Below are 5543 nucleotides of genomic sequence, written 5' to 3' on the forward strand. Positions count from 1 at the left end.
GACAACATTGATTTCCTTGTATTAATATAGTTGTATTTTCTTATTTTCTAGAAAATCTTTAATTGCAAGTATTTTATGCTTTTGGTTGTTTAAAGAAAAGATTGTCTCTATTAGGATCTTGTGTAAATGGTATTTGCAATCAATCTTTATTTCATTGCAATTCGGGTTGAGTTGTTGTTATGTCATATGTTGTCATACCCCCTTGGTCGGGTGTTGTGGTGTAACCTTGTGATATGAGCCATTGTGTGTTTTGTTCCAAATGGTCAATCCTGGGTTAGTGATTGTGTATCCTTCACCTGTGGTTTGTCAAGACTAGATGTGGCTGTGTGTTTCCCCATAGAGTTCTCATAGAGAGACCTTTCTTGTTAGTGTCCTATGAAAGAGAGTGGCTTTCGAGCGGGGGCCACGCCCGAAGTGGATGGCAGGATAACCCCTCGAAAGTCAGTTAAAAAGTGATAACCTAATAATTGATTAGGGGGTGGGTAGCTAAAATATTAATTAAGATAATGTGTCTCGCACATGGTTGAGTTCTTGTATAGGCTCAGGATGTGGTGAGAAGGCCTGGAATGGCAAACCTATCACCTTGTCTTCACGAAAGGATTGGTAGGGTCCGCATGAGGCTTAGATGGAGCTGGAGTTTCGGGAGAGGTTACCAGGATAACCTAGAATGGGGGCCAGGACCTATGGAGGCCTACCAGGGTAACCACCTTAAGCCATGCAATGACACTCTCTCCTTAGAGTCACTAGTGTTTATGAGTTGGGTCACCTGGATGTTTTCGGAGTCATGTAGTGCTATCGTACTCATCTTATTTTGCTTTCTTGAGGGTCTTCTATTATCTCCTAGCACAGTGGGGTGGTTCCATTTCGGAATCACATGGTCGGGTGGTAGTGCCACTTCCCATCGGATATTCTGGATTGTATCTTCAGGCAAGGAAAGGCTTCGCTGGTGTTTCTTGGTTCGTGGTTCATGTACCAGCTCTTGTTCGTGATCATTGTTCAGTTTAGACCTTGTGGTCATTGTATCAAACTTTTATGTAACCTTGATATTGTAACTTTTGGATTCCATGGTATTTTTGGAAGCCATGTATTTATGGATATTGTAATATTATATCAGTGGAATGTATGTTAATTCAGTTGCTTTGATCTCTTGTATAAATGGTTTATGGATAAATAGATGCACTGGATTACTTTAATTCTTTCATTATGGAATTTAGATGTATGTGTAGGTTTATTCTCAAGCATTTAATTTACCTAATTAAAATGGACAATCGGATTAACCATGGTGTTAATATAATCTGGTAACCCTTACGAAATCATGTGTTAGACTTTCGTTGTGTTATTAAACATGCAATTGTTATAATTAATGCACTTAATCTTTAAAAAACAACTATTTCACCCTTTAGTTGCCTAGTTGTGTTGTTTTCCTTTAGGGTTCCTAGCGGGGCATTACAGAGTTAGCAACTCTCCTCATTTTCTATTTTTTGTTTTGAGGAGGGAGTTTCTCAGGAATAAACTCTAACTATAGATTTCTCTTACTAGTAGTCACCCTTGTCATGGGGAGTTGAACTTGTCTTTGGAGTATCTTTTAGAGTATGTTCCTTGTCTAATTCCAACAACAATATCCAACTAAATCTTATGAATCTTAGGTTTCCTGCCTTTGTTATTTCATTTTCATAATCTGCAATCTAATTCCATTCTATATTTTATATTTAGAGCTAGTAAAGATAATGGTAGAATTTGAATGTTTAGTTGAGCATATCAAATTCCGTTCTATATTTTGTATTTAGAGCTAGTAAAGCTAGTGGTAGAATTGTAATATTTAGTTGAACATATCAAGGGTATAGCTATATAATGATACAAAGATTTCATTAAGAAATAGGTACTTAGCCTATATGATAAAAGAGGGGATCCTTTAATAGGAGAAGATATAAAAACTTAAAATATATAGAGGTAGATATAAAAATTAGGGGTATTATTTAACATTCCATAATTGAGAGTTAAATAGGATAAGTTTATTAAGTGAATCCTTAAGGCTTACTAGATTATCTAGTTGATATGTTGTGATTAGAAGGGTATCATTTAACAGCCTATGATTGAGATTTATATAAGATAAATTTACTAAGCGAGTACTCGAGGATTACTAGATTTATCTAGTTGATAACTTGTGATTAGAACATCTCATCTCTAATTATACCTCCTATGCTTTTGTCAAGAGCTCTTGTCCTTCATGTTTAAATTTAACTGTCCTTGAGTAAAAAACTTGTTGTCTCCCAAACTACTCATCCTTATATATCATAAATGACTATTTGATATTTAGAGCCTCAAAATGTTTATTAAATGATACATTGGCCCAAAATACACTCAAGATATTTCAAAAGTATGCACTAAATTTAGGTTGGAAATATGTGCAATATTTCATTCACAAAATTATAAATTAATGCAAAAATTGTTGAAAGTAAATATCAATTTTCTCTTGACAAACTGGTATTACTAATTTATGCCCACATTATGTCCAACCATTGTAGTTGTGCAATTATATTTTCCATCCACTCAACCATGTAGTGTTTAGATCCATATTTCTTCGATACTAGCAACTAATCATATAGGTATTCTAAAATCTCAACAAATAAATTTTTTGTATGATGGATTGAATATATTAGCCTTGTGCTACTTTCTTAGGCATGTGCATGTAGGTGCTTCCATATAATGAATTCCACATCTTTTATTGTGACTCACTTATGAACATTTGTGAATATAACTTCTTGTCCCATTCTAACATTACATAGAAGAGGTTATAAGAGGACTTAGCAATCTAACCAAATTTTATCCATCCTCCCTTCATGCATGGAGTGTCCTATAGCTAAACACTTGTTAAACTGTTTTTGGATTATTTTAGCTTTTTGGTATCGAAATTTCTAGATAGTTGCAATCATTAATGCCATTCATTTATTGGCTTGAACAACTAAATAAATTTCTAAGATGTTGCTACATAATTGTTTCTATATCCTATCCATATATTCGTGACACATTGACCTGAATGGATTAGACAAAATAAAGCATATACATGGAAAATTGATTGTGAAATTTTTTTGACATTTTCATCCACATTTGTGTATATTGAGAGTTTGAAATATTAATTTCCATTTGAACTAATTGTTTTACTTTCACATGCATTAATTTATACTCCTCTTTATATAATAACAAGTCGATAAATGTTACATATGTGTGTTGAGTTTTATTTATGCACATATCTCAATGATTTCCCATTAGCACTCATATCAAAGAACTGATTATAATCTCCAAATCTAACATTTGGCATCTTGATTCAAATTTAATCTATAATCGATCTCTTATGTTAGTACCAACATATATATAAACCTTAAACTTTTCAAACTTAAATTCAAACTTTAAACCTTGTTAGGAGAAGCATACCAATAGTTGTCATAGCTAACTTCGTGCACCCACAGATCTTAAACAGTAAATCGAAGTTCAACAATTTTAATTTATATTTTCTATATGCAACTTAACTGCTTATAGCTGTTGTTTTGACTTCTGGGTAGTAACGATGCACACTATGTGATCAATTATGCACACAAGGGTCAAAATGTATCATTTTCAAAGTGTCATCTTATACCTACTTAAAGATGCCCCATTAACAATGCAGTAAAATTGCCAATACCTATGAACAAATGCCCCAATAGTCGTGTGCTATGGGTACCAATAAAGATGCACAAATTGACGAATATTGTCCAAAAATATTAAGAAATGAACGCTATTGATACATATGAAAGTTTTTAATAAAATTTTAATTATATTTTTTAAATTATTTTAAAATTAACAATCTACAAAAATGAACCACCATTAAAACTATAATGACTATTGATGCTCTTCCCTGACCCTCTCTTAAGGTTTCATGCCCACACCTCCTACACATGACTCATGCCTAGTACTCACATTTATTCATTGTATTTATACCTGCAGAATTGTAAGACTACATCACGCCTGCTGTGTTGATTGTACGTAGTTTGGTGAGGCAATCGCAATTGGCCGGTCACTCATGGCCAGAGATTCCTGAACAGAGCTTCAATTGCCACTAAATTAACAGAGATTCCTGCACAGAACACAAAATATTCGTGCTAATCTTATCGTACACGCTAATTCGAAAGCATGGGCAGTGCATGCAAATCGTATGACTACATCAAGTTGAAACGGGAAGCCTAAATTTAAATGGTCCGAGGAAACAAAGAAGTATTATGCAACAGATTATGCTCATGAAATCCTATGGACACCATGCAGGTTGCAAAAATATAGCACTCCCACTTGAACAAATGTGGAGGAGAGTTATGGAGCGTAAGAGAGCACCGCATATGGGTAACAATGAGCATGTGAGAAGAAAGCACAAACAAAGAAGATATGCTACATATTTTCCATCTCATCTAACATTCAAGGCCGATGGAACAGTGTCCATTTTAGAAGATGACAGTTTTTTCATTCCAATTCTAGCCTCCATGACCTTTGTGCAAAGATCTTGAAACTAGTGATTACATTGGTATCAAAGATGTTTGAGAAGAGATTGTCAAGCTCTCCAATGGGATTCCATTGGTTCTGAAAATGGTTGATGGTCATTTGAGGAAACAAAAATTATCATCAGCATTTTTGTATGACCATTCGACAAATTCAAAATGAAAGAGTTAAAAAAAATTGTCTGCTCAAGAAGCATTTTTAGACATCTCATCTCTTCGAAGATCGGATGGAACATTTTTAGACATCTCATCTCTTCGAAGATCGACTTTGTCAAGAGTACATTGTGGGGATGGAACATTAGTCTCGGAGGACATAGAGGACATTGTGGGAACGGAACATTAGTCTCGGAGGACACAACATTAGTCTCGGAGGACATAGAGGACATTGTGGGAACGGAACATTAGTCTCGGAGGACACAGAGGACAGAAGGACATGGTGAAATGAATTAAACAAACTTTACTTTTTTAACGGACACATTATGATACGACGGGTAGTATCAATATTCAGGCAAAAGATGCTGTCATATGGCTCATGACGAAAGTTAAAACAGATTGTGATATATATGGGTTGAATGTAAAAACTCTTGATAAATTGGGTTTTTTTTTTAAGAAGTTTTAGATCGTCTCAAGGTAAAATGTATTCCATTACTCTGCAAAAGTTTGGCTAGTAGTGCATGTGTGAGTATGCCCAAGACATCTAATGTGAATTTTTTTAGTTCTTTTAACAGTGCTATAGCATTGGGAACCGTATTATGGATTCCTCAAATCCAAACAAGTAATATCTGTCGAAATGAAACAAAAACAAAAGTTAATGCATTAGAATCTCTTACATGGCTCAAAATTGTTTGGTATTTCTGCAAAAGGGTCATTTCCACTCAGCTTGAAAAACATTTCATTTGCTTTTAAAGGTTAATGAAATTTTAAGTTACAATATGCATATTTTAATCTCTCAAATGATCTTTTGTGATCCTCCCTAGGTTATGGTTGTGTGTAATTCTCTCTGATTTGTTTCGAACTTGT

Source organism: Cryptomeria japonica, chromosome 9, assembly GCF_030272615.1.
Source record: "Cryptomeria japonica chromosome 9, Sugi_1.0, whole genome shotgun sequence".
Lineage (NCBI taxonomy): Eukaryota > Viridiplantae > Streptophyta > Pinopsida > Cupressales > Cupressaceae > Cryptomeria > Cryptomeria japonica.